Source organism: Alexandromys fortis, unplaced genomic scaffold (genome assembly GCF_014885135.2).
Source record: "Alexandromys fortis isolate MF-2015 unplaced genomic scaffold, M_Fortis_MF-2015_v1.1 scaffold_279, whole genome shotgun sequence".
NCBI lineage: Eukaryota > Metazoa > Chordata > Mammalia > Rodentia > Cricetidae > Alexandromys > Alexandromys fortis.
The window spans coordinates 1,363,812-1,371,279 of NW_026068151.1; positions in this window are offsets into that span (position 1 = coordinate 1,363,812).

The window sequence follows — 7,468 nt, forward strand, 5'->3', positions numbered from 1 at the left end:
TCAAGTTTCTGAGCCTACATAACTCTGTCAAGCAAGATCGATCATATTTCTTACCAAAAGCAATCTACAGATTGAATACAATGCCCATTATAATCCCAGCACTTCGAAAGAACAGCACTCAAATTCATATGAAAAACAACCCAGGATAGCCAAAACAATCCTATAAAATAAAAGAACTTCTGGAAGCATCATAATTCGTGACTTCAATCTTTACTACAGAGCCACAGTACTAAAAACAGCCTGGTATTGTCATAAGAACAGACAGGAAGTGGCTGGAGAGATGGCTGCTGTTAGCCTGCTCTTTGTAAGGTCCTGAGTTCAATTCCCAGAAACCACATGGTGGCTCCCAACCATCTGTAATGAGATCTGATGCCCTCTTCTGGCCTGCAGGCATACACACAAGAAAGAATATTGTATACCTAATAAATAAATAAATAAATATTTGAAAAAAAAAGAACAGACAGGAGGACCAATGGAGCTGAATAGGTCGGATCTCCAAAATATACAAAGAACTCAAGATATTGGACACCAGAAGAATTCATAATCCAATAAAAAAAAATGGAGTAAAGACCTAAACAAAGAACTCTCAACAGAGGAATCTAAAATAGCTAAAAGACACTTAAGGAAATGTTCAATATCCTTAGTCATCAGCGAAATGCAAATCTAAACAACTCTAAGATTCCATCTAACACCTGAAAGAATGGCCAGGATTAAAAACAACAATGACAACTTATGCTGGAGAGGTTGAGGGGAAATGGACACACTTCTGCATTGCTGGTGGGAATGCAAGCTGATAAGGTCCCTTTGGATGTCAGTGTGGCAATTTCTCAGAAAATTAGGAAACAACTTTTCTCAAAACCCACTACTACCACTTTTGGTTATATAATCAAAAGATGCTCAATCGTGCCTCAAGGACATATGCTATGTTCATGGCAGCTTTGTCATAGCCAGAATTTGGAAACAACCTAAATGCACTCCATAGAAGAATGAATAAGAAAAATGTGGTACATTTACACCATGGAGTGCTACACAACAGAGAAAAAATAACGAGCTGGGCGATGGTGGTGCACGCCTTTAATCCCAGCACTCGGAGGCAGAGGCAGGCGGATCACTGTGAGTTCGAGACCAGCCTGATCTACAGAGCTAGTTCCAGGACAGGCTCCAAAGCCACAGAGAAACCCTGTCTCGAAAAATAAAAAATAAAAAATAAAAATATAACAACAACTTGAATTTTGCAGGGAAATAGATGGATCTAGAAAACATTATTTTGATTGAGGTAACCCAGACACAGAAAGGTAATTATCACATGTACTCACTCATAGGTGGTTTTTAAGCATAAAGCAAAGAAAGCCAGCCTACAAACCACAATCCCAGACCTTAGACAAAAATGAGAATGTTAAGAGAGATTTACAGACATCTAATCTACATGGGAGGTATAAAGTATAAAAAGACAAGATCTCCTGAGTAAATTAGGTGCATGGGGACCTTGGAAGAGGGTTGAAGGGGGGAGTGGAGAGGCAGGGAGTGAAGCAAAAAAAAAATTTTAGAGCTCAGTAAATTTTAATTAAAAAAAGGATCGATCATATCTACAGAGGATAGTTGCCTAATAGCAAATTCAATGTTCCTTGACTCAAGATAACCTTCCTAATCTGGACGCCCACACAATCTGGTCTGTGTTCATTCACATGACATTGATTTACACATGCTGGGCAATCACAAACCTCTCCTGCTACCACAGTCAGGCCATTTTTCATATTGGTGGCTCCAACAGCTGACTGCCTATGCTGTGCCCCTGCAGTGCACACAATAATCTATTCTTCCTATTGTGGTCTGAGGACAAAAGAATTGCTCCACAAGCAAATCCTTTTCCTGTGACTGCATTGGCAGTCAACTATATGGCTCAAAAGCATTATTTTGTTTTATTTTATTTTACTTTAATATATTAATTTTGTTTGAGACAGAGTATCTCTGTAGCTTTGGTGCATGTCCAGGAACTAGTTCTTGTAGACTCTGCGTGCACCACCAGTGCCAGGGAAATATATAATTTTAAAACTGAATTGTAACAGTCATTTAAGAACTTTGAGGGTGTAATATAGAGGACACTCAAGGTTGCCCAGGAAAGCCACAGACAGGGAACAAGGCCATCTGAGTCAACATAACAGAAGTTGTCTCAGACACAATATTTCTATTGGGATGGAAATGCAGCTCTTCTAGAACTAATACACCTTTCCACTGAGATCACAATACACATTTAGAAGATTAATAAAAATCTCTTTAATGATGTTATGCATTGATCTCTGTCCAATGTTCAAGGGGAGCTAGGTTAGACAGATTTTGCATTCAATATATGATGTTATCCATAAGTATCCATTAGGATATTGGTCCAGATTATACTTTGAACAATTGAAATAGAAAGAGGCAACTTGCCAGTCTAAATATTTAGGCAAAAGTATTCTCAGAATATTCTCTTAAGTATGCCAATGACCTGTTACAGCAGGTCATTCTTCACTGACAGGGTTCTAAGGTGAAGATCATGAGGGAGGAGAAAGACTGGACTGGACAAGTAAAAGATAAAAAAGATAGGGTGGGGAGGTGGTGCAGAAGATATATCCCTTACCTAGTAAGATTCTGAAGAAAAATAGCATCTTAGATGGGCAGTGGTGGGCATGCCTTTAATCCCTGCACTTGGAGATTTTTTTGAGATGGGGTTTCTCAGTAGCTTTGGAGCCTGTCCTTGAACTCTTGTAGATCAGGCTGGCCTTGAACTCAAAGAATTTCAACCGCCTCTGCCTCCACCACCACCTGGCAGTGACTTTTAAATTTTAAATCAGTGATGGCTTCTTTGAAATGGTTTGGAGTCAAATATCTGGACAATCCTGGTAAACAATGTATACCCGGGCATTCTAATCTCTACCAGCCCTAATTAGCATATACTTAAAGTCTGGGTGTTTTAGATGCAGTTCTCCCTCTGCTAAATTTTACTTTGTGAGACTTAATTATTTTTTAAGCATTGTTCAATCTATTGTATCACCAATTCTACTCTTCTACATTATGACACAGTAGTGGAAAGCTACACAACACGTGAGATGCCTTTGATAACCTCCACAAATTTAAATATAAATTCAGATTATACTTAAAGCTTAAATGCAAAGTGCTCGATATAGAGAAGATATTGGCGAATCTAGGCTTCTCTGAGTTTGGCAACTTGTTTCCATGAATGCATCAACCCTGTTGAAGTTGACTAGGAAAGTGTTTTTACACACAACTTCCTGCTCCCAATACTCGAAGGAGATGAAGCCACAGAGCAAAGTTATTCATAGGCATGCCCCTGGGTTCAGGAGTTATCAGGGACCATGAGGAACTTCACATACAGGGAATATGGCGACCAAACCCATGGAGGTAACCCCATAGTGTTTTCCGAAACTCGCCCTCTGTTCCTCCCCATCAGGAGACAGCGTTCCCTCACTCACCATGTTATGCTTCTCCATTTTGCCAAAGTTCTCAGTGCATCGTCTCCCTGCAGCAACAACTGCAACCAAGAACAGGAAACCACTGGGGCCAGCTCCTCTTCAAAGCCAAGACTGAAGGTGGCTGCCTGGAAGAGACCTGCACTGCTTCTGACTGGCAGGTCACCTGGAGTGCATGATTGGCTAGTGAGTCCTGAGTGACAAGAGCACCTCCCATCGGGATATAGTGTGCTTAAAGAAACAGAATACTGGTTCCTGTCCAATCCATTCACCCCAACAGAGAACTCCAGATCTGAGAACATATACATTTCAATAGCACTTGCCCCTGGCTACAACAGCCCTCAATGTCATCTTTTTGCACTCCTAGGAACGGTCCCTTTTTCTTCCAGCACACTACTTGACTGGTATGGTACACTCTGCTAGGTGGGTGGAGTAATTTCCTTTCCCACAGAGGTAAGGATGCCTAGAATACTAACAATTAAAGAGAATTTTAAAGTTACAAAATGAAATATTTGTTCTGTGGCTTCATTCTGAGGTCAGATGAACTGAAGGTAATTTTTACATGGTTTTCACAGGGATTTTACACAAAAGGAAAGAGAAAAGCAGGAACCAGATCTCGATCTAGATGACTGGTCTTTCCCCCATCGGAAAGCTGGATAATGGCTCCATTGCTTTATGGGTTTTGTTCCTTAAATTTGAAGCAAACTCCAGGCAAATGAATAATAGTAAAAAGAGTAGTGTTTCCTTCCAGAGTTTCTGGCTTAGGGCAGATGTGTGCTGTTACTGCTCTGATGGCACAGGGATGAATGGCTCTAAAGGTCCTGCTGACTTTGCTGCAGCCTCTAAGCCATGGCTTACACTGTTCTCACTATCTGGAATATTTTTCATTTTTTCCTCACCTGTAGTAGCTGATCTGTCTCTTCTGGTTCTGTTTGCCATACTGTATGCTTTGTATCTCAGGAAGGGGGCAGCTACTGACCTGTAAACCTGTGAGGAGGCACACCCCCAGAGAGATAAGCAGTTAGGTGTTTTGTATAGGCTATAGCTTTAGAAGATGTCTTTTTATGTTTACATCTATACTTCAGAATCAGAAATGGTTTCAGAATTAGACAATGGCCGGGCAGTGGTGGCGCACACCTTTAATCCCAACACTCCGGAGGCAGAGGTAGGCGGATCTCTGTGAGTTCAAAGGCCAGCCTGGTCTACAAGAGCTAGTTCCAGGACAGGAACCAAAAGCTACAGAGAAACCCTGTTTTAAAGAATTGGACACTGTCCATCCTTCTCTATATCCAAGCATGATGTTAAAAGAAAAATTCAAAACTCTGTCTCATGTCAACAGCCTTCTGGTATGGGACAGAAAGAAGATCATTTTTAAAGGAACATTTTACTTTCCTTCATGCCCATTTTGTCTACATCTTATCTTTACTGAAAATATGTCTACATGAACAATGTTTACATTTTCAACAAAGAACAACTTCCAAGAAGAAGACATTGGGGCCCCACAATGTCTCTACCTGGCTGATATGACGGCATGATGCTGATAGCTCTACTATGAGACCGATTTATGGGTACAAGCTGCAGATATGGTGCACCTTCTTACAACGTTCTGGCCAGAATTCCGAATAAGAACTTCAGAAGAACCCTATCGAATACTCAGAAGCCATTTGCAAATATCCAAAACAGCAATCTTGAAATTTAACCATTATTTTACCTTTATAATATCCCATAGAAAGAACATTGTCCCTATGACATCTGGAAGCAATTCTAGAAGATGCCATTCTCTCTCCCAACAAAGTTTGTCTTCATGGTCAGGGACAACATTTAAGAGTTGATTATTATTCATATAGGATTGTCAAAAGCCATTTCAGGCTTCTCCTTTCTCACATCAAACAGGGCCTTGAAGTAAATATCTTGAGACAGAAAACTTAAAGTTAGCCAAAACATTATGTGCTGATCGTGGAGACTCAAGCTCTGGAAAGGACCACAGAGTGTCTTCTTGGCTTGCTGCTTATCACTAACAGCAGGTGTTCTAGCCACTGACCTGGCAACTGCCCTGCTTAGCTCTCAAACTACCCCACTTAGTTGACTAGCTGCGGAGCCCCTCCTTCCCTTCCGCCTTTCCTCAGTTCCCCCTGCCTGAGCTCCTTTCTGAGTATTTAAGACATGAAACTTGCTTCAATAAACAGATGCCTTGACAAAATACTGCTTGGCATCCGTTTCTCTTTCCTCCCATGTCTTTCAGATAGTGCCTCTTCAAGACCCTGGAGTAACTTAGGACCTGCTAGGTGGGTCATAGGATTGGGTGAAATGATGTACACCCAGAGATCTCAAAAAGAGGGAAAATGGAATTGGATAATAGGTAGATTACTTAATCCTACTAATAAGTTTGTAATAGAAGGAATACTTGTGAACTATTATTTATGGATTTACATTGGTATAGACTTTTGTATATTGACACGAATTTGAATTATATATATTATATAGAATGTTTCTATTTTGTTTAGAATATTTGTAACAACTATAGGTTATTTTGTCAAATTATATAAATGCATGATTCTACCTGTTTAAAACATGTTTTTATTGACACAATTTTATGATATATTTATCATATTGCATTATGTAACTCTACCTCTTATCAAGATTTTTATACATTGTTTACATTTTGAGGTCATTGTCCTGCTTTACTGCATAGTTGTTTAAAGATTGTTTTATATTCTGATATTAAGTCGTATTCTTCAACAATGTGATGAGACTTTGGATGATTGGTCAGTCAGTTGTCTCTGTCATCTACTACACTTTTTGGAAGCTGTTAGACTGCACTACCTGCCTACTCAAGTAATATTATTGCTCTTCTCAGGCCTTTGATGGGGTTGAAGATGAGATAATCATACTTACCATCCTCTTATAATCTAGTTAAGCCATTTCTAGTACAACATGGACTCCTTAGGATAGAATGCTTATCAAACTATTAGGATGTATTCCTTCCTTAAGATTGATTATGCTTATTGTAATTCTTTTTTTTTTCCGAGACAGGGTTTCTCTGTGGTTTTGGAGCCTGTCCAGAAACTAGCTCTTGTAGACCAAGGTGTTCTCGAACTCACAGAGATCCGCCTGTCTCTGCCTCTCAAGATTAAAGGGATTAAAGGCGAGCGCCACCACTGCCCGGCTGCTTATTGTTATTCTAACTTTACTTTTGACATGTTTCTTGTGTACATAGTTTTGTATAGGGTTTGGAATTTCTTATTAAGTTAAATGGGTAGTTGCTGTGAGAACTCCTTCAGTCAATAGCTTTAAGATATCAATGCACTTGGGCATGGTCTCTTAAAGTATAAATGAATCTGTAAAGTGTGTGGTTGCTTTCTTGAATCCAGCTTTTCATTCTGGATGCTAGCTATATTGTATATAAGATCCATTGCTCTGTAGGTGCTCATCTGACCTATAAAAGCCCAAGATATTCTTACACTCTAACTTGGTGTTTTCAAAAGTCAAAGATTCAATTAGTACTCACATAGTTCAGGGTCTGTCACTCTGACTTGTACAGCCTTCAAAATTCATCATTAAGGGCTGGAGAGATGGCTCAGAGATTAAGAGCACTGGCTGCTCTTCCAGAGGTCCTGAGTTCAATTCCCAGCAACCACATGGTGGCTCACAACCATCTGTAATGAGATCTGGTGCCCTCTTCTGGCCTGTAGGCATACATGGAAGCTGAACACTGTGTGCGTAATAAATAAATCTTTAAAAAAAATTCATCATTAAAACATGAAATCAGTGTTACATGAACGTAGAATGAATGCAGCTATATTAAGTAAAATCAAGCACTTCTGTCTCAAGTGTTTGTATGTGTGATTATAGGTTTGGGAAGATTGGGAGATATGATACAAATCTTTAATTTTCTTTTGGAAAATGTGTGGATTGTTTTTAATTAAATATCATAAATCAGTCTGCCTTAGCAAGAGGAAGTATTTTATTCAGCTACAAAATTAAGCAAAGTTCCATATTTC